The sequence below is a fragment of the Lonchura striata genome, chromosome 1 (genome assembly GCF_046129695.1).
Source record: "Lonchura striata isolate bLonStr1 chromosome 1, bLonStr1.mat, whole genome shotgun sequence".
Taxonomy (NCBI): domain Eukaryota; kingdom Metazoa; phylum Chordata; class Aves; order Passeriformes; family Estrildidae; genus Lonchura; species Lonchura striata.
Window position 1 is genome coordinate 111,077,765 of NC_134603.1, and position 23,266 is coordinate 111,101,030.

The 23,266-nt window shown below is 35.4% G+C and overlaps 1 protein-coding gene across 5 annotated transcripts in view; it reads right to left on the reverse strand.

Moving 5' to 3' along the window:
* The window catches only part of BBS9 (Bardet-Biedl syndrome 9), a 278,787-nt gene that overhangs the window by 182,357 nt on the left and 73,164 nt on the right, over window positions 1–23,266 (reverse strand). The gene's annotated exons all lie outside the window — the stretch shown is intronic.

A 23,266-nucleotide genomic window follows, 5' to 3' on the forward strand; every position in this document is an offset into this window, starting at 1 on the left:
TACTATTTCAGCCATAAGGTTCTCTATAGTCAGTACATATCTGTACAGTCTCCAGTACACTTCAGTATACCTTTAGCTTCAACGAAAAAAAACAAACATAAACCATAACAAACCCTCAGCAAAGATCAAGTACTCTCAAATTTCATCATGGTCCACCTTAGTTCAATTCTTCTAGCAGTGCTCTACTGCTTCCTTGTAATTTCCTAAGAGTCTTACAAAGACTTTTTTTGCACCTCTGCCGCATTGGAAAACTGATGTTCGTCTTTCATTGAACATCATTCTTCATCTGTCTTTCTACTACTTCTTACACACCCCACAAGCTTGTTATGTGAAATCTGTGAAGACATGGAAAAATCCATTTTCTAATGCTCCAGGTTTACAACCTGACTGTTCAAATGGATGATAAAACAGGAGTCATATGTGGATCACATGCTACATTTGAAGGAATACTCGAAATTGCTAGAAGAGAACATCCCATGAGCAAAATTACCTAACACAGTCCATCACTGTTTTTTTACATCTAGAGGTTGAATGTCACAGATTAATCTGCCAATCTGTTATTTTTCCTAATGTTTACACAGCTCTAAGCCTCTAACTTTAAAACCTTTGACCAGAAAAGTGTAAGGATCAAAATTTATCAAAGCAACCTAGTAGAAATACTACTTTTGAAACGTTCCAAAATACACAGTGAAATGTTGATGCCTAAACAGTATTTATTCTTCTTGCTGGATTTTTTTACACTTATTTAATTATTGGTGAGATGGTTGGTTTTTGTTCAATTGAAAAATCAAATATCTGGACAAAGGTGGACAAAGGTCTCAGAGGATTATCAACCCTTACAAATTCATCAAAGCATTAAAAATGCAAATAGAGTATTTCAAACATTAATATGGAGCACAGTTTGCAAAATTACACAAAATTAGTTTAAATAGGAGTTCATATCTGAAAAACTGAAAAGAGAAAAAAGTAGATGAAGAAAGAATTTCCTAAGATGACAGAAATTCTTCATTTTACTCAATATGGTTAATGATTGAGTCTCAATGTCCTCTTACTACACTCTCACTTGGAAATAGCACTTACCATTTTTATTGCACTTTTAAAGCATGCTCTAAACTGACGCAACTGAAGTTTGTAAGAGCTATCATAGTAAAGCTGAAAAAACATTCAGATCTCCCAGTATATTCACTGGGTCACACTGCCTACAATGCAGCTAATTATATGAGATACATAAATTGTAAACTTCTAGGTGACAGAGACTGCATGCTGGTCCTAATTATTTAGTTTTCTCAACTGCTATGTTATCAGTTTGAAGTAAGAAAGGAAAATCTGTCTCTAAGAATATTAAACTTGAAAGAAAGGGAAAACTACTTACAGAACAAAGGCAGAATTATATGCTAGCTGTTAAATTCGCTTAGTGTTTTTTGGTATCTGCTAAAAGCAGATTGGTAAGGTTTGTATGCCATCAGTTTGTATTGCCAATAAAGTTTGACCTTCCTGGAGGTAGGAATAATTTACATTTACCACCTGCCATATTTCTAAGTAATTTATATCTAGCCTAATGCTGCGGCATATATTAAGATATAGAATTACTTTAAAAGTTAAGCACTAATTTTCAATGAGCAATACCAAAAAAAACTAATGTGCTGGACTTCATTTGAATTTTACATCTGCATCAATTCTGACTGGAGACCACAGCACATGAGGAGTCTGTGATCCAAACAAGATTTCATTTGAAGAGGCCCAGGCCAGTGCTGTGCTGCATACCCAGCACGGTCTTCAGGCCTGCGCTCTGTGGCACAAATGCCTTGGCCACTGGATACATGGAACCAATGCCTTGTACAGAGGAGCCTGTTGGCAGCTCCACCTCCATACCAGCAATTGCGTCACTTGCATGGCCTTGTCATTACCAGAACATGCACAGCAAGGTCTCCAAAGAATATAATTCCATTTCTATTGTAGTAATTGAAAAGAATTGTTTGCTTGTTTTGCTAGATAATCCTTTAATAGCTGGAATGACCTAAAGAGAGAATCTTTTCCACAGGGGATGTCTGCCCAGAACACTGCACATAGGTTGGAGGTGGTGCCAAGGTTCCCAGAATCTGAAGGGATGCTTTTTACAGTGTGTGAACAGCATTGTGAATGATGCCTTATGGAGTGTGAGTGCTGTTTTTATTGGGACCAGCAGCTTCCAGCACAAAGCATCACCTCATGTCTATGCTGTCTCTATATCTCTAATGCTGGCTTAGCACACTGCAGCTGGCAAGAACATGGGACCCTGCCTGGAGCTTTGCAGTAGCTCCTGCTACCCACCAAGGATTCAGAAAGCCAAATCCAGGAAAGCAGCTAATTGATGCTCTGTAGCTTTATGCTGGACCCTTTACAGAGGGCTTAAAGCACTGCCCTAGGAACTGTGATTCCAGGTCCCAACCCTCCTTACTTCCTATTAAGCTCCCTAGTCATCAGGATGAAAAGACCCAGGAATGGCACCCACCGAAACTGGACCCAAATGAAGTAGGGAATGCAAAATTTATATTGCCAGAAAATAAATTAATACAAACTGCAAGACACATCTTATATGAAGAAGAAGAAATATCTGAGCTCTTTGGCCATGGCATATCCTACTCTGGCCAGACTAAATTCTTTCCCCATACTGTGCTATTCAATGGAATGCATTCAGATGTAACTACTATTATGAAGGTCAAATACCACACAAGTTATTATAAAAATCTTTTTTCCTCATATGCTGGATAATATCAGGTATAGGGCAAGGAAATACCCTGGGGAGTGAATTTCACTGATTATTGAACCAGCCAGATTACTAAGCCTCTTCTCTGGTTTTTGCTTGCAAACAGATTCATCCTATACTGTTTTAATTAGGATTTTGATTAATTATTAAAAATTCAGTTGTTATAATTGTCTGACATCATATATGAGCATGCTGCAAATAATGAATTATTTTAAGCACTCAGTCAACTCAAGCAAGTTTCTGAAAAACTGACTATAAACACGTTGGGCAACAAATCAAAGTCTATTCTACAAAAACTATGGTAAAAGCGAAGAAATACAAATATATAAGCTTTTACTAAAATACAAATGTATCCAGATTTTCTATATCAAATCTACTCAACAACTCACACACACAATTTTACTATAATTAAGACATGACAACACTGCTGTGAATAACTGAATTGTCTCTATTCATTTAAGCGCTGAAAGGTCAGTGTTTTAATAAGTTCCAGCACGCACATTTCCTTTTTAGAGAAACAGAAAAAGATTTGCATATATAAGACAAGTGTCTTTCAGAACATCTAGAGTCTGTTAAAGAATGCTTGCCTAGTTATTCTCCAGAACACTGGGCAAGTCTTTTCCCCAGCTTCAATAGGGACCATAGTACAATCATGCCTCTTGGAATAAGTACTCATTTTCAACCAAAAATAATCATCTCCCCCATCATCACCATTTAAAAGCAAAACATTTGGCTTCTATTCCTTTGGTGTACTCTTCCTTGACTATTGAATCTATTCCTTTTGTCCCTCAAGCTGTCTTTGTTTCATCTTATTTATTCCTTAAAATCTAGAGACTCTTTCCCACCCTCATCTCATTTTTTTCAGAACTGTGGATCTGGTTGATTTGTGAGCTTCCAATTTCCCCAGCAGACTTCCCACCTTTGTTCAGGCTCTCCCTGTGTACAAAGATAAAAAATCCAAAGAAATACAGTTTCACAGATGCCAACCATTTTTCTTTCATGATGTATCTACCTTAAAGCATGGGATTTTTTGTTAAATATTCATGCCAAGAAGAGACTCTTTTCTTGCTTATGCCGCTGTTTTAAAAATGAAGAAGTGTGAGAAAAAAAAAATTGTCAAGCTTCTAATTTTATTTCTTTCTTATTCTACATCATAGGTATTTAGGAACTATGATATTTTTAAAATCATTATCATGCTCCTGTCTAAAGCTTTCAATTTATTATGACCTAGATTCTCAGAAAAGTCTATGGAGAGGCCCGTTTTTTTCAGAACAAAAAAAAACCCAAACCTTCACACCAGGCCCAAATCAGTCAGTCAATGAGCAGGTTATCATTGAATCTGATGCATGTTGGGCTGGACCTATTGCACATGAAAAAAAGTTCCTGTACTAAATAATAAAGAAATAAATATTAAAAATATAAACAAAATACTTCTTTTTTTTTACTAACATTAGGCAGACCTTCAGTAATCTTAACCATGATGAGCAGTTGGATTTGGCACATATTTAAATCAGTTCTACACAGAACAATTTGCACTATCAAAATTGTGGACCAAAATGCCAGACTTTTTAATCTGAAGGCTGTTTTTAATTCTGCCCTTGCTATTTTTTCAATATGATGGGTTTAGTCATTTGACTCTTCTAAAGGCATTAGCTACCAGGAAAACGAAGACATAAACAAGAACCAAAATTAAACCCATTCTGATATACTTTCTGCCTTTCACAGTTTGGCTTTATAGGGCTACAGTACGCTTACAATTCTCATTTCCTTGGAGGGAAGAAGGGAAACCAAGTCTGAGCGGTATCAATAAGGTGCTACAGTTCACTCTGTCTTGTCACTAAATGTGAAACAGGATCTCAACCACAGCAGAATTTGCTGTACAAAGACTTCATACAAGATTACCACTGCAGAATTCAGCATAATGTTGGCATTGCTAATGGGATGAAACTAGAACAGTATGAATAATACATTACACACACCAATCAATGTTACACTGTAAAAGGCTGATGGAAAATAAATACTCTTCATGAACACCAAGGAAGAACTTCCAAACAAAAATATTTTATGATTATTCATTTATTATCTTTACTAGCTGAAAAAAAATCAACCAAGTGACAAAAGTGTAAAAGCAGCATAAATGTTGCTCTCTCTTTACCAAATGTTTATAATTTCTTTGAAGCATGACTAGCTTCTGTACTTGCTGGGAATTCTTCCCCTCCCCCCTGCTTTCCCTCCCAATCATGACACACAAAGTCTAAATGTCCAATCCTACTTTACATCATTTCAAGGCCTCCATAGATGATTTGTATTTAAAAACTAAGATGAAGTTGTGCAAAAATAATTTGCCTGCAAGTTTTGTCTGAAAGTTCCAAATTCTCGTCTTCTCTTCAGTAGCACTTTATCCATCTTTTATCCCAAGTACAATCCCTACTACATTTCTCTGGCCTTCATACTTTTTTACCCAAAAGTACCAACTTTCCACATATACGTACCTCCCTTGAATGAAGATCCATCTTTGTTAGTCTCACTAGCACTGAGAATTATAGGTACAAAGTGCTTTCCTACACAATACCTTACTTCAAAATTGTCTGCACTCACCTCTCCCAGGGGCTTCACAAATCCATCCAAGGTTCAGTTCTCCTTCTCTATTGCCCCACAACCTCAAGAACAATCAGACTCTGTGCAGATCATAAATACCCCCTGCTAGTTGCAGTGCTTGGAAAAGTAGAAAGAAGGCTGCAAAGGTTCTCATATCATGATAACAAAGACATCTCTGTATTCCAGGGCCTTGAAACTCTCCTCTTTCCCTGCATGCAGTTCACAAGCTACAGTCAGTCCAGGGCATATAGTTTGTATCATCATTGAAGCAAAAAAACACCGGGATTATTCTCTTCAAATAATCATACCACCTTCTATTTTCCTATCTCAAAAAAACCCAAACACTGAGCATATTCTTTGTAGACACTTTCTTAAAACATTCTTCCCACTTGCTTAATTTTCAAAATCATTTCATTTACAGAACATGGTTCTCAAAGACTAAAGACCCCATCATATATTAATTTCAGAACCAACCTACCAAATCCCATCACAATAATTATCAAGGGGTTATGATAATTATTGTCTTGATTATCCCAAAGACTACTCAATACAGAAGGCTTTTACTACTGAAGGCTTTTACTACTATGTTCAGGCTCATTATTGTTGTGGTTGTTCTATCTTCTCAATGATACATCTAAATTGGCCACCTGTAAACTTTGCAAGTTTTTCAAATTGTGATTCCATACCTACAAGTGGTCTTCCCAGCAGAATTCATGAAGCAACCAGCACCTGAAAATACAAATAAAAACTACCTACACAGAAAGTCCATTCTACTGCCAGATATACAGATGGGCCTGCCAGAAGGCAAAGTCAGAGGCCAGCTCCTGACTGTAGTCAGTGCCAATTTAAAACATTCATTTTTATAGTATTAAAGAAATGCTTCTGTAAAACAAGGTGTTTTTTGTCTGCATTCAAACACTTTGTATCTTTCATTCTTTCCAAATTCCAATCTGTTAGAAAGTCCATCAGTGTGAAACTACCCATTATGCTACAAAAAGAAATATTGTATTAGACTGTACAGTATTTGAGACAATGATTGGTAATTTAAGTTTGGACTGCCCACAGAGAAAGGTTCCAACTTAAGTGTGGCCACAAAAGAAATTTTAAGAGTAAAAGAATACTGTAGGACAGGCCTAAAATTAGTCATTGCCACATGTCCCACACTATTTGGAGAGAATTTTAAGCTTTTCTTTGTGAACCTTATGGCCTGTATTTGTTGACCACTTTTCCTTTAGTTTACCAAAACTAACAATGTGCTTTGTAAAATTATTACTTTCACAGGAATAATGGCCATTCCAACAATCACATTGTCTCTTTAATGAGTGATTCTTAAATATACTCCCCCTTGTCTTCCTGTAAATAAAATCTTTACAAAGCTAAGGCAAGAAAAATACCAGATGAGCTTTGCACTATTCCTGCTCTGTTGTTTTTCTGGTATGGGAAAGGTCAGCAACTAATTCCCTTCAGACTACAGACTGAGACAGATCCAAAAATTTAAACAAAAAACAGTACTAAAAGCCAATAAATGAACAAGATTCATCTGATTGTGTAACAGCTTTCCTAAAAACCTCCATGTTCTTATCATTCTGTCCTTCATCCTTACCCAAGGATAGTAGATCTGTTAAATTCAAAACTTGGTTAGGATTTGGTGAACTGAAATGCCAAGATCTTTGGGGGGGTGGGGAAGGAAAAGCTTTTTTCTGTGCTTGCAGAATATGCAATACACTGGATGCCTTGAGACTAACTGGAGTCTGTAGGTACCAGAAAAATTTAATTACTTCACACTGTATTGAACAACCTGATCAGACACAAACAGGAATTTTCAAATTCAACAGAAACTTTTTTTTTTTATTAGTGCCATCAGAGAGATCCAAAGTCACAGTAGAAGCAAATTATTCAGCATATCTCAGGGACTGTTACCAGCAGCTGCTAGAGCCAGAGGACATGGGAGAACTACGGAACTATTGGTTGCAGCAGATGGAAATGTTGGGACAGCCTCCTAAAAGCCTTGATCTAATTCCTCTCCAAATATCCGTACCCCTTCAGCATGGCAACATCAGTTTACCCACTGTGCCCTAGGGATTTGTCCTCATCTGACCAGTAAGGAGGACAGGGGAGGGACTGGTGCAAAACCCTGCACTTCTACTGGACAAAGCTGTCAGGGAAGGGCCACTGGTGGCAAGAAGGGAAGGGGACCTGCTGATGGATGGGAGGCGGACTGTGGGGTGATGGGTCATCAGTGCCCACAAACAACTGGATGGGGATCCCAGCAGACTCACTCATCCTCACTCCCTCACATGACCTGCTCATGTTGATTAATGAGCTGAGAATGAACTCTCTGGGAATAGTTCCCACTTTAACTTTGGCAGTGGAAGGCATTTTTGAAACCCAGGATCAGGAGGACCAGGGGATCAGGCTGAAACCCAAACAGTGAAAACATAAGCCTGCTTACAGCTCTAAATCCAGATTCTGACATGGGAACAACACTAGAGAGTATTAATAAAAATCTATGGCTTGATTCAAATTATATGAATTTTAGCAGGCAGATTAAAGAAAACCACATTCCTTTGAGATTTCTTAAGATATATTTTATGCATCCTTTTTAATTTTCAATTCTTGAATATACATATTTAGCTAAGAAAATACTGAATATATGTCGCTCTTAGATTCACCAACATGTTTTCAGGCTTAGTTTCTTATTTTCTGAAAACTACTACTGGGTCCAGTGTTATAAAAAATATACTTATATACTTTTAGGTGGTGTTTTCACTTCTTCTGTATTGCTGCTATCCAGCAAAGTTTTGCCTACGTGAAGAAAAAGCATCCTTAAATGAGTTTAGACATGCAGACATGCAAGGAACATGCAAGAAACCTTTGGCATCACTGGGAAATTCCCCTCACGATTTCTGGAAGACTGACTAAAATGGTATGTATTATCCGGATAGTTCTATTTGCATACTACTCTTACTTACATTTTGGAGAGTCACAGCAACTATATAATCTGATCTTAATGGCGTCAATTAAATTAAGGCTTTAAAAGGTTAAAGAAAAATGCTTGTGTGTTATGGTGAAACAAAGGCCAAAACCATTAGACTTGCAAACTTCTAAGCAATCATGCTGGTTAAAAAAAAAAAAAAAAACAAAACAACACCACCACCACCAAATACCACCAAAGAAACAAATATTTCTAGCTAAAATCATAAAAGACAGGGGAGGCTAATAGCTTAAGTATGGGGAGCAAGACAAGAAACCTAAATTGTATTTTCAACTCTTCCATCAGATTGTGGTCTGGCCTCAGATGAAGTACTAACCAGTAGCATTTAGCTACCTACTGTTCAAAGTTCTGCTTCGGTTTCTCAGGAATGCTTGAGAGACTTTAGAATTTACCTAATTTTATCGTAACACTTCTTTAATTATAATTTTTCTAATAAATTCTATCAATGTTTCAGAAGGAAAAAATAGCTGAAAAAAAATTAATTAGACTGCAATCTTCTTATACATTTGTTCCAAAATTTGGTATTTTATATATGATGAGCTCTTTTTTTTTTTACAACATACCAACTCTTGACACAAAAGCCAGACATATTTACAATATTTGTCTTTTGCTGCACTCTGCTGGAACAATCCATTTTTCCATTGAAAGTAAATCTGTTCCATACATGATGCAAAAGGTAATAAAAGAGAGAGGAAGAAAATTTAGGCAATTTGTTTATTGTAAAAAGTGTATTCTTTTGAAACATATATATTGTCAAACCAGAATCTAGACATTTAGAGCCATATTTGTTGGCCTAATATAGTGGCCTACTTTTAATACTAGAGCATCTAAAACATTCCTAGATAGAACTGAATTAAAGAGGGCTCCCCAAGTTCAGAATAAATAAATAAGTGCCTCAATAAGACACAGAAAAGCCTCTTGAAACAGAGATTGGAAGAGCCTGGATTTGCAAATTCATCATTTTACCTATCCTTCACTTGATATACATGCTATTCTGTAAAAGCAACATATACAAAGACACCTAGCCCTCTCCATTTGATCCACAATCAAAATACAAAAAAAAAATTAAGAGACCACACAGGTTATTATAGCATTCGCAGAAGATGAGACAAGACTTTGACTCTCTTTTAAAAAGATGCTGCAATTTCTTTTATGAAATGTTACAATTCAGTCACATTTGTTTCAACTTTAAAAAATGAAGAAACTTACCTGGGCTAGAGAACAGACCACAGCTTGTGCTAACAGTCAGAGCTATTAACTCCCATGATAATTCATTCTGGCTGAGGATCTGCTCCAGAACCACCAAAACATGCTACACAAATTAAATGTGACCTCCTACTAGAAAAATGCACCTGTGTTCAAAACAAAGTGTTCTGACTTTTTCTTTCCTTCCCTCCTTCTCTCCCCTCCCCTCTCTCCAGAGAGTAAGAACTCCTTTGCAGTGGCCATTAACTTCCAAAAAATGAAAAAACATTTAAGGGGAAGTAAATATCACAGATTCAACCAAACAGAAATATCACAGGCATGTTCTTGCAATCTTCTGAGGGCAATGAGGGAAACTCTTAGACCTGTCTTGGCTGCTGCAAACACAGATATTGGCACCAGTCCCCAAACACACAGCATGCTTTTCAGTTTTACTAACACCTGCTAAAATCGTATCTTGGCATTTTTGTTAGTAAAGAAAATTAACGAAACCCTTCTTTATGCTTTGTAATCCGCATAAATCTCAAAAACTCTTCTCAGGGAAGGGTTTCCAAAGAGCTTTTTTTAGTATTGTGAAAATAAATAAATTAATTAATTAAAAACCAGGGCCACTTAGGCAGTTATTGTCTTTACAGACTGACTTGCTAAATCCAAACCCAAGAATAAATACAGACAATAAGCAACAAAACACTCAAACCTTTGCATGAATAGTAAAGTAATGGTTTCAGAGCTTATGGATACAGAATGTATAAACACTGGCATAAAAAAACCAACACACATAAAGAAGTTTTCAAAGAAACTATCTTCTGTAAAGGTTGAACTACTTAGCCTAGAATTGGACAGGACAACCAGTTTCCCTGGAAATGCATTGCTGCTATTCCCCCATATCATTTTTTTTGAGAAAAAGTCTAATATGTTTCAGGAATTAAAACTGATTTTTACAGGAACAAAAGTATACACTAGAGGACAAATGTTTATCTGTTCCATAAGTGGGTTTCCCACAGAATCAAAAACACATGAACAAGATGAAGATTTGCATCAATGTGTTTTCTCCATTTGCCCCTGTTTCCTTTGTTAAAAATAAAGTCAGTGATACTATGTAACCATGCCAGCCTGAAATTTTTAACCTGTACTGTAAGAAAATATATGGGAAGAATGGGTGAAGGAACTTTTTGGAGACACTGGCTTCCAAAAGCAAATGGACAGTGCAGACAAAATTTAATAACTAGATAAGGAGAGCAGTAGTTAGGTACTGGGTAGGAATTTGTCAGATAGACAAATCTGTTGTAAATGAGCTTCTACTACTGTGGATCTTGAGGACAAAAAAAAAAAAGAAAGTAGAATAGGAAATGAAACAGGATACATTTCCATATGACAGGGAGTTTAATATTGCAATTGTAAATTATAATTTCTTCACATGGTTTTAAACTAATCAAAAATAGCAAAATACAAAGCAATAAAAAGAGCAAAAAATACAATCTAGTGGATGTGAATAAAATACTGAAGATTATGTCATCCTGCAAACTGTTGATAACTTCTGCAGAATAATTTCTGCATACAATTAAAAGACCAAAGAGAAGTGATCTTTAAATTTGTCAGAAAAGACAGTGAATATTATTCCTTGTGATTTTGATCAAACAAAACAGCCTTCCTCCCAAAAGGAGGTAAAAATCTGAAATACAGCTATTTGTAGCCAACAAGTAATCTGCTTTATATTTGCTTCCATAATAAAAACAGAAATTTACTGTATCAGATGCTTATAAAAGCTAAAAGGAATAAAAGTAACTAGAAGACACAGACCATGTCAAAACACAACAGTCCTTTTCAAAATACTTATTTTAAGACAGACATTCAATTACCTATTGAAATGCAACAGACAGCTATTGAAATGTTCATTAAGGAGAAATGAAAAAAAGAAGAAAAATTCAAAGAAGTTAAAGCACATGAAGCACATAATTTTCTTAAAACTCTGAAATCCTAAACACATTACAACCAAGGCAAGGGCTACTGTTTTCTTTAACATGACAAATCTATTTACCTAGCAAATATTTAACCAGTAGCTAGAGGTTGCTCTTTAAGTACTAAATAATGAGATGTAATTAAAGTAGCAAAGGCAAAAGGTTACTAATTTAGAGCATTTCTATGGAGTAGTGTTTAAATTATAGGTTTTATACAAAACGCATGGGCCAGCGCACAAGAAAAAAATCCAATTTTAACGGAATGCAGAACAAATTAACATTTTAACATTATAATACTACTCAATTGTATAATGGGATTTTGCTGAGTGTCACAGAACAGAAAATAAAAGTAACACTCCAAGGTATGCTTGTTAACCTCTTCAAGCTAAATATATTACAAGCCTACTGACAGCAGTAAATAGACTCATTGTAACATGAAAGACTCTGAATTCAAAGGCCTTTAATAGGTGTTGCTTTTTCTAAGTAGACTAACCTTAAAAATATAAACAATGAACAAGATAAAAATTACATTATCCATTCCAAATACTTTCAAATTTCCTAAAGGGAAATGGAATGATTCCTTTAAAAATACCATTTTTTAAAAAATCCATTGCCTGTGATATATAATGTCTTTTTCCATACTTCTCTCTCCCATATTACAGGAATTTAACTGGCAAGTATAGCCTCAGCAGCCATACATACAGTTTTCTAGATTCACCAAGAAGCTTTCTGGAAAAAGAAGGATTACAGTTATTATGGTCAAACTCTGTCAACTCAACATTTCAGGGTCCTTGTTGTGCATCTAACAAGAAATTCAAGCAAACGCGTAATTTTAAGATATCTAAATAGCACTAAGTCTGTATCCAAAACAAATTGTTAATATTAAACCAAGAAATTGGCAGCCACAAAACTTTGTCAAAGAACTCAAGGCAAGCAGAATGGGCAGAACATTCTATTCAATGAAAGCCTGAAAATTTTATGTCTTTAGTTATGATACTCATCATTACCGTCTTCTTCATTCCTGACTTCTGAACCTCACAGTTCATTATGTCAAATTTTCCTTCATTAACCAACTTTCCCCTTTCATACTAAACTATCCACAACAGAATAATTATAAGCTTTACAATGTAAAAATACTCTGTAGAAGTTAGTAGTTAAGCAAAACTGAGATATAAAGTAGACCTGTTGAGATGCCAACTGGCAGGAAGAAATGGAGAAGAAAGTTCTTTTCTCTTCTGTTAGTTTACAGATTTAACCAACAGTTTGGCTCCAATATAAACTGTACCTTTTATTAAAAAGATCTAAATTGGGAGAATGACCACACAAGTTACATTTTTCCACAGAAAGGTAGTGGCTAAAGCAGCAGCCCTGATCTGAGTGCAAAGGACACATACACAAGGAAACAGATTTTTTTTTTAATGATAAATCACCTATACTGTTTTTGAATTTGCTTTTTCTTCAGGAATCCACAGTCTACTACTATACTGCCACTAGTAAGTAATACTACACAGATTCTTCACTGAGCTGAACAGGAGTGTGCAGAGCAGGGGACTGATAATGTGAGGTCTTATTTCCACCTCTGACATTGGTCTATACAAGTCATCTTGGGCCAGCCATCACCAGTGACTAAATCAAATTTCACACCTGCAAGACTACCCAAGAAAAACAGAATAGTAATTTAGATGCTCATTCTCTATATGGTAATGGAAGTAAGTAGTTGTACAGACCAATGTAAAACATTTTTAGTTAAGTTTGCAGACAAAATAGCTTGGTGTTGCTAGGTATACAGTACAGCTACAACCAAATCCACTTCAATACCCAACTGATACCAAGATTTGCAAGCAGTAGATGAGTAAATAATTTAGTTAATTTGGCCAGGAAATACTTATTTCCTATGTGGTTTCTTGTTTGATTTTGGGGCAAGGGAGATCTTTCTGTTTGGTTTTAAATCTGAGTTTGGCATAATATGCTATTGAATTACATGAATTATGTTGCTCTCCCCCTTAGTATTTATTGTTGGTATAATGAATGTATAACCAGGAATTTCACTGAATCCAAGTATGAAAGTGTGAATTCGGTGAATTTCTGTGAATTTGGTGAATTTGAAACCAACATATAGTTGACATCCATCTACAATACAAAACTGTCTTCTACTGTATATCTAAAAAATCAGTACCTTTATCTTGACCTTACAGCAGAAAATTATCTAGTTCAATGTTATTTCCGCTATCTGAAGGCACTTGCACCCATGTACACACTGGTAAAACATGTACAGTAGCCACCCAAAAGCAAACTATTAAAATTATGTCCCAAGCCACCAAAAATGCTCATAGTACTGCATGAAGAAATGAAGAAAAATTGATAACCCTGTAATAGTCACTTAATTCATCATAGCTGGACTATTCAATTAAAAAGAGAAATTTCACTAAGATCATGTATAGAAACTCCCAAAGTAAACACTGTGACTTCTACCAGGAACACTCAGTAGTTCTTAGCTATATATTTTTTATGCCTCAAATTCTTCCATACTACAAAATTACAGGGCTGAAACACAAAACTTTCTAGGGAGCATGAAATAAGAGTGTTTCCCTCCTTTCATGAAGACAGTATCAATTTTTTTACTCAAGTTTTGATTACACTACTGCATAGCACTTCCTCCCTTGCCTATGGAATACACTTCTCCCAGTAAGACTGTCAATGATTTAAACTTCAACAAGGGTATCCAATAATCCAGATTATCTGATATGACATTTCTTTCAAAGAAATAACTTATCAGTATTCTTTTCTTTGGGGAATTGTAGACAACCAGTTCCATTTTCACTCATTCAAATGCCCACAGGCTCTTTCAGTCCCTACAGAAAGCCCTCCTATATGGTCTGGTGACCTCATATTATGCTGAGGATACAGGATCTACCATTACAAGGGGATATTATTTCTTCCCCTTCAAAAAGTCATAAGCTATTGAAACAAATGTCACAGAAAGTGCCAGAGAATGTTTACATCACAAGAAGTGACAAAAATAACTTCTTACATTGCCTTTATACACCAGAGGGTACAATCTGCCCGTGCCCCTGAGGACTGAACCAAAGTCTGGAGAATCCTTCAAGAGGTCACAGTGGTGCTACAGGACTAAAGTGGGAACCCCACCCCAAGAGGAGTGGGGGGAAGAAATTAATAAAAATCACATCTCTGCTCCTTTACTGATTTGAATGGAGCAGTGGGTGTTCAAAGCTGGTTATTCACAGGTTCAAGGGGAGTAATTCAGTAGACAGGGCTGCAGGACACAGCATAGTGTAGCTGGAAAATATGACAGACCAGACTGAATGCAGTCCAACAGACTCCAGTTGAGGCACTCTATGCCATATCTACCCACACAAGACCATTTTACTGCCAATCTCTTTCTCTTGTGATGGCTGTGCTGTTTCTTTCTTTTACATGTGTCCAATTCCCACCACAAAATAAAAAAAAAAAATCCTACTGATAATGTGAACAATTTACCTATTTGTCCCAGTCTTGTGATGTGACTAACCTGACAGAAGACTGTCCCACACTGAAGTATGTAATTGCTACCACAGACCAAAATACAGAAGACTTTTGCCAGTAATTCTAATATATGTTTCCCAAGAACAGTTAACTACTTTCAGACCTTTTTTTGGAATACATCTTCTAATAAAAAGGGGCTTTGATGATATTGTAAGTATTCCACTGTTAAATTTAAATAAGTCTAAAGGAAATAGAAACATAACACTATTTGAACACCAGTAAAATTGAGAATTTTAATTATATGTAATAGCCAACAAGCTGCTTCTAGTGGCTATGAAAAAGCTACATTTAGCAGAAACAGCAATAAAACAAGAGAAGTTAAATATAACTCCTCCAAGGAACAGCGTATTTATTCAAGCCAAAAAGAGCTAATTTATACTATGGGTGTAGCTCTCACTGACATTATCTGGGGAAAATGACTATTACAGGAGAGAGTGTGATATATAGCATTTGAGTCATGCATGATAAACCCTAATGGTTTTGCTTTGAGGTAAAAGTCCTTACTAATCAAGTAATGAATCATGCCCAAAACGTCAAGTTGCTGAGGCTTTGTGTGTCAGAAGTGCCACTGCAGAGAGAATACTCAATCGGTAATGATTGCTTTTGAGATTTTTATCAACTGATTAATAAGCAAGGAAAAGAGTTAAGGGGCTTAAACAAAGAGTTAATGGACCTTTAATGTCATTCCCTGTGTTTTAGTGAACAGAACATATTGAGTTTTATTTGTCACCGACTACAAACCACCAACAATCCAAGTGCTCCACACATTGCAAGTGTTAAAATACTGCAAGGAACAGTACCTTGCCTTTCAAAACATTAGAAAATTGTATTTACTTTAAAAATTGTAATAAACATACTTGGTATTACACCTAACAGTGTAGTAATCACAGATTAGAAAATATGAGACTGGCTTCCTAATCAGTAGATGGAAATGAGATAAGGAGAAAAATTAGGAGATTCTATTTTTTTCTGCAGTAATTTAGGTGCTGGACCTGTTGGTACCACCTATCATAGAAGTAGAAATCTGGAATTTATATAAATACTAAAAATACACCCAGGAACAACTCTGAGGACTAAAATGAAGATATGATGAATTATGAGTATTTATAGATATGTATGTGCACATGGACATGAACACTGACATCTAAGGAGGGCAAAGGCATTTGCCTTCAATATATTTTCCATCTTTGTGCTGAAATCATTACGTAAATATCAAAAGAAATTACAATATCTAACAGTCTGAAACCACCAAGAATCACTAACTTGGAGTATTTTCCAGCTCCCTTGAACAAAAAAACTGTCTAGCTAGAAGTCAGCTCAGTCATGCGAGTCTCCAATCAAGAACCAGAAATGACAGACTCAAAAATCAAATGTAAGGCTATCATTTGATAACTGGGGGAATCTTATTCTGAGAGCAGAGAAAAATGGGAAACAAAGAAAATGAAAAGCAAAGAGGGGAGAAAGAAAGCACAAACATAGCAACAAGATCCAAATCTGCTGAACAGATGAAAATAACTTTAGACCTTCCAATTGGAGTGGATCTCTTTTCCACACACCTGTCTGTATTTTTCATTATAACAAGAAAATTCATGCACACACGCACAATTAAAAATTCCTTCACAGAATTATAAAGTACCTTAAGTGTCAAATATACATTCAGGGGTAATTCAGTACCAGGAACTGGACAAAGCCTAAAGAGTTGTCACCAGTTTGAGTTAATTGGATTCCAGAAAAATCTGAGCAGGAGAGATACAAAATCAAACCTAGAGCATACTAACCTGAAGAACTGCTTGGTACAGCTCCCAGCAGCACAGCAAGAGACTAAAACAGAGCTGTAGAGAATGTAGCAGACAGTCATAGAATTGTTCCACACCAGCTGAAAGACAGGAGATGGAGAACCATCCCCACCTGGGAGCCACATAGCTACATCAATGCAGTACTATGGGAAGGCTATTAGTACACCTTTTTGTTTGAGTTTGACACAGGTGTAAAGCCTCCAGATAGCCTCACATTCACATCTAGCTGATGCTGAACACAGGTGAATCAGATGTGTGACAATACCCCCAGCAAAAGGACATTGGGCCAGAACCCCATATGTTATAACCTCAGGAAAAATGAGGACTTAAATCAGCCAATGATCTGTTCAGAAAAGTGATCACAAGTGTTCCAAAAGGAGGACAAAATATGCTGACGTTTAGATATTTTTAAACTGTTAACTGTTTTTTATATGAAGTGCCACATTTCAGAGATTTTAAATCAAGTAGTTCTTTCAATGCTGTAATGATTTACACCCAAAACTAATTTTGCCTTATAGTGTCAAATACTCTAAAATGGACAAGAACCAGCACACACTATTTAAATACATAAAATATTGCTTGACAAGGTTGCAACACTCCTGCTTAATCACAAACCACAACAAAAGAGAGACATAACATGCATGATCAGTAACACTGGGCTAAAAATTCCTCACAATTGTCTAGTTAAGTAAGATGTGCTCAGAGGGATTCTAAGTTCCTTTAAGTTCTGTCCAAAATTTAGTTTCATTACACATTCTGCCAAAATCTCAAGAAACATAAATATTTAGTGCACCTCCCTTGGCCTTCTAAGTTTGCTCAGGGATGAAACATTTAGTTTGCACCGTTTGTTGTATCACAGCTTTCTTTTTTTGGAGGCTTCTATCAAAAAAAAAAACAGTTAACTGTTTAACATGAGCTGCGTGTTCTTTGAGCTGCAGATCTGATCTTACATGCTTTGATTGTGTACTGCTCTACATACTTTTCTTTATTTGAGAAAAAGAAAATGAAGTTTGCTTTAGATTTGATTACCAAAATATCAACTTTTAAGACCAGAGACCAGAATAGATCCTGTCATGTAGTACAGCTACTCAGAGTCATTCTGAAAATGACATGGAACAGAGGAGTTCCAAGAGGATCGAAACAGTGGCCAAAAAAAAGAAACCAAAGTAACAACAAACAACAGAAGGACACTTAAGCATCAATCTTGTGCTGCAACATAAAAACATAAAACTATGGGCCAGTCCTAAGTTTTGGCAGCTGGCATTAATAGCGCAGTTGCTTAAACTTCATCTCAAAAACATGAGGTAGTCCATCTTTCTGTTTAAATTAGGCTATGTCAAAGAAACAGCTGTTTAATGAAGTTCACAAAGTTCTGCAAATATATGCACCTTTCTTCAAGACTTCCATATGAAAGAGAAAGGACAAATCCTGTGATGTTACTAATTAAAAGAACCAGTGCATTCATTTAGACACATCTGGCTTCCAAATCCTTTGCAAAAATGCATTTGTTTCTTCAGAAGTCTCTACTGAATGCTCCAAGCTGCCCAACTAACTTCCAGGGCTGTATATGAGGGGACAGCTCACATCTCAGACCTCAAGGAAAAGGGCTACCTTTATATGTGGACAAAGCTTTCTCAGTAACAGGCAACAAATTCCTATACAGTTTACTGCCATGTAAGTAATTAAAATGGATCCTCCTGATGGAATTGCCTTCTTTAGTCTAAATAAGGAATTACGTTGTCTCTACTAGGAAGCAATTGGGTTTCCTGTTGACTTTTAACAGACTGATGACAAAAAACTACACTTATTTTCCAGAAGGAAGATTGTGTTATTTCCTACTACCTTAAAAGAAAAACCTATAAGCACTTTTTGAAATCAGAAAGACTATTTGTTTCAAGAAGAGTTTTTAGGTGAAAAATTCCCATGTGCATTTATCTCTTCAAGATGCAATTTATATACAGAACTTACAAGATGCAAGACCAAGATAAGATAAATACAAACTGTGTACTAAATACAGCAAAGTAATCTAGATAGATTCTAACTGTTTACTGACTATGATTAGGAAATCATATTGAAAATCACCTTATTACTACTTACAGCCAACTGTTTGTGAGAGACAGGTCATTCAGTATTAAAATAAATAATATGAACACAGAGGAATAGCTGAATTAGGAGAAAATAAAGGAAGCAAATTTTCAGCATCAATTACTTCTGGTTAGAAAAATGTGTTAAATCCTTTCACTAATGGAAGATAGTCTCAAATTTATAAAAGACCTCAAGGAAAAGCTAAAACGTATCACTGATCTTTAAAAAAGCCACAATTTGGAAAAGATGTAGTTCTTAAGTCTAGATGTCTAAGATTATGGCACTTCGCTGGCCATTTATGTCAGATTTGTTCTGTCAGTCCATTCCTAGAAACTGTCATTTCCAACGACCACACAAAATTTTAACATGAAGCACCATAAATCATTCAGTTCCTCTATATGTGATTTTTTAAATTTTATTTTTATCAGCAGAACAGGAGGGGAGAAACATTATCTAACTGTTTCTACTGAGGCAGAGGGCATCATCCCTTCTGTCTGGGTAGGTGGCTACTGCTAGTCAGCACTAATTCATGTGCTGGCTTGACAGTGCACAAATAAGCAACTGCCAGAGGGAGACTGGGGCCAACAGCAAAAGATAAGATCTCATCATTAAAGCATAAGAAAGTCAGTGGTTTTACAGGATGGGGATGAAGAGACCTCAGAAGACAGGGAAACCTAAGCCACTGCACAATAGTGCCATCAAAGAATAGGAAGGAAACTATACTATATATGTTGAAAATGTGAGGATACGGGAAAATCATGATTTGCCTTGTTTTTTCTGGCTTTTTTTTTTTTTTTTAATAGTAACAGAAACAATGCAAGGTAGAAGTGATTTCTTTGTAATTACATTGTTTTTTGTAAACTGGAACTGCTCAGTCTTGTCTCAGATTCATGTTTTAAGTATTTAGAAGTGGCTAAAGAACAGTCAGTGCCCTGGGAGAACTCCACCCCATATTTAAAATTCATCCTCCTCCTTCCCCAAAAGAATGTAACTGTGGTAGGCTTCCAAACAGAATTAAACACAGCTTACAGCTAAATATTGCTTATATTCAGTAGGATAAAATCCATGTGCATTGAAATAAGAATTTGAAGCATCTCATTTTTATGACATTTATTAATTCCAGCTTGTACCTGGAAATCCAAGTAATGTTTGCCAAGAGTCAATGCATAAAAATTATGATTTCAGGGTAAGAACCTGCAGCTACTGCCAAACTATGAATATTTTTTTCTATTATGACAGAAAACACATTGTAGACATAAAATATTATTAAAATGCACTTTTAAGCAATAATATGTCTCTAGTAGAGGAGCATTATACAAAGTACATGCTGTTTACAACAGCTACCATAAAATTTGCTACAATCTCATTTCATATTTGAAGTCTTTTAAACTACAAAACATATATGGAATCTCAACTACCATTTAATGGCTTTTAAATGTAGCTTATTAAAATTATTTCTTAGAGCAAGTGTTAGCAGCATGTCCACGTGCACTGCTTATTTTTAGCAGATCAAGAATTTCATGGGTATATAAATAGAATCTATTTTGAATTGATTTTTTCTATTATTTTCATTGATTTTTTTTCTATTTTTACCTTCCTACAAATCCTCCTTCAAGATCATAAGAATAACATTTCCTATTCCAAATGCACAAGACTACTATGTACGTAACAGCTTTCCTTTTCCTTCCAGAATGGATCACCTGATGTCACTATTGGTTAACTGTTGTTAACACTCACTTGAATCTATTTAGATCTAAAATATTACTTAAGAAGGTCAAGTTCTAGAAGAAAATATAAACAGGACTAAAAAACTAAAAGCAAGCTTTTCATCATTGCACACACTGATGCCTGTTTACACATTTCATTACTGTCAAGATGGAAGGTAAAGCTAAAGTTTCCTTTTAATAGACCAATCAGTAATTTTATTGGGGCACTAAATACGGCCTGCCTTGTTGGTAATGTACAAGGATTAATGCAAAAAATTACTTCATAAATAGAAATGCTTTTTACCAGGGAATGAAATGCAGCTTGATTAATTTTCTCCAGTTTGAAATCTGTAACTTTGGCTTTGTACATTTACCTGCCTATTACACAAACACAACTGTTACTTAAAGCTGAAAATCTGAAAATTAACATTTACAATCTACTTTAGTTGTAAAATTTGAATCACTTCAGAAATTCATAACTATTTGCAGGTGGGCAAAGAAACCATACAGAACATGTTTAAAGTATTTATCACACCTGGGGAATGAAACTACATGAGTTGAATATTCATTATTTGATTTGTATTTTAAAAGTTGTTCATAAAAAGGTATACATCTGCAAAGAAATGCAGACAGCAATGCAAGACACCTTTATATCTCTGGGGATTTGCAGAGGTTATAATACTAAAGCCTCAATTAAAAAAAAAAATCCTACACTATAATAATTATTTTACTAAGAATGTAATTCATATGGTGCCCAAGTCCTGGAAATTCTGTGTTAAAATGATGAATAAAATCACACACTCACTAACTGTAAAGCCCTTTCCACTCTAGATGAAAAGGTTTGGAATGCACTATAAAACCAAAATACAGAAATTTCCCTTCCAAGTACAAAACACAATGTGAGAAGTAACAAAACCTTACTTTGCTTTGCACATAACAATTACTTTAGTGAAAAATGAGGGAATAAAACAAGGCAATTTCTTCTCATTATAAAAATATTTAACATAAGAGAGGATATGACATTCTCAGACAACTATAAGAAAAGGCATATTTATTTCAATGTCAAAAAGCTACATGCCTAAAAGAATTTTTGGAGTGAGATTGTTCATATTTAAGCAGCCTCATTATTCCTTTCCAGAAAACACATTTATCATATTTTGAATACCTCAACTATTTGCATTAGACATACTTGTTCAAATAAAGACAGAATATGATACTGAATTAAAGAAAACAAGGTCTTTTCTAATACAAAAAAAGCAACATTGAGCAATTTCATTTCATCCCCAGAGAAGAGTCAATATTAAATCCTACCACAGCTCTCACTTTCAAAATAACACATGCAGCAGTGGGGTCTCTATGGCAATCACCATTTTACTATACTTTGTTTATAGTTACAATAACAACATTTCTTTTTTGGAAGGGAATTCCCACAAAGAAAAGAAATTACAAAGGAAATCTACCAAGAAATCTACCAAGTTTAGACAATTATGAAAAAATGTAAACATATCTTCTTTGAAAAGAAATCTTTTTCCTCATTCTTCTTTCAACTACTCTAACTCAAATTCAAAAATCCTACAAGAGTAATGTTAAGAAAAGCATCCATCTAATGTTGGTTTGAAAGACTTTATAAAATAAGCTTTGGCAATATGCATCTACTTCAACAACCTGACTTCTGCATATTCTCAGAATTCAGCTTTCAAATCAACTACACAAGAAAACTATCAAGCATATCCCAGTTGCCCTAAGTCTAAAGGCAAAAAGTTCTACACAGCAAAAGCAGACTCAAGAAACTCACTTATGTTAATCTTCCAGGCTTATTTAGTCATGCCATTTCAAAGTGTTAAAGAATAACCCATCTAGCACAATACCTAGTATTTATTAAAGCAACCAGAAAATCCCCACTTTCAAACTTAAATCATCTCATGTGAATTCACGTGAACTCAGTAAAGAACAGAATATTCCTGTGAACTCAGTACAGACTGGAATAAAAGCAAATCTGACTTATATATAAGCATACAATGAAAAGCAGTTTTGTCCAATTTAAATAAATGTTTTCTTAGATGAAATAGTAGGGAAAATTACTTTTTCCTTAACACCTTTGGATTTTAGTTTTTGTGATATACAACACTGCAAAGGTAAATCTTTTTTCCAGTAAGAACTCTACATGTGACTCAGCTTCTGAAGCAAGGCATGTCAGAATGTAAAATCAGGTCCTCCAATAGAAAAGCCCAAAACACATAAAATAATTTCTTAACAAAGAGGACACATCATGAAAAACTTATCCTAAAGCAACACAGAGCTGAGGCAGGAAGAAAAATTGGTTTATTCTTTGTTCAGTATGGGGATGGTTTGGGAAGGATTTCTTTTTTTATAAACACTGTTCTTCTGCAGATACCACATTCTGAAATGATTAGAACATAAATCCCCATAGGAAGGACATGGTCAGTCTCAGACAATTTTGTTGTGAATGTTACCCCAGCGAAACCATTCCACCAGTTTACAGTGTACCATAAAATATTTACACAAGCTATGAACTATAAAATATTTTCACATGAACTATAAAATATTTACACTATCAACATCAGTTAGGAAAGAATGATGTGCTGTCAAGCTGGTATGACCCAGGAGTAAAGATT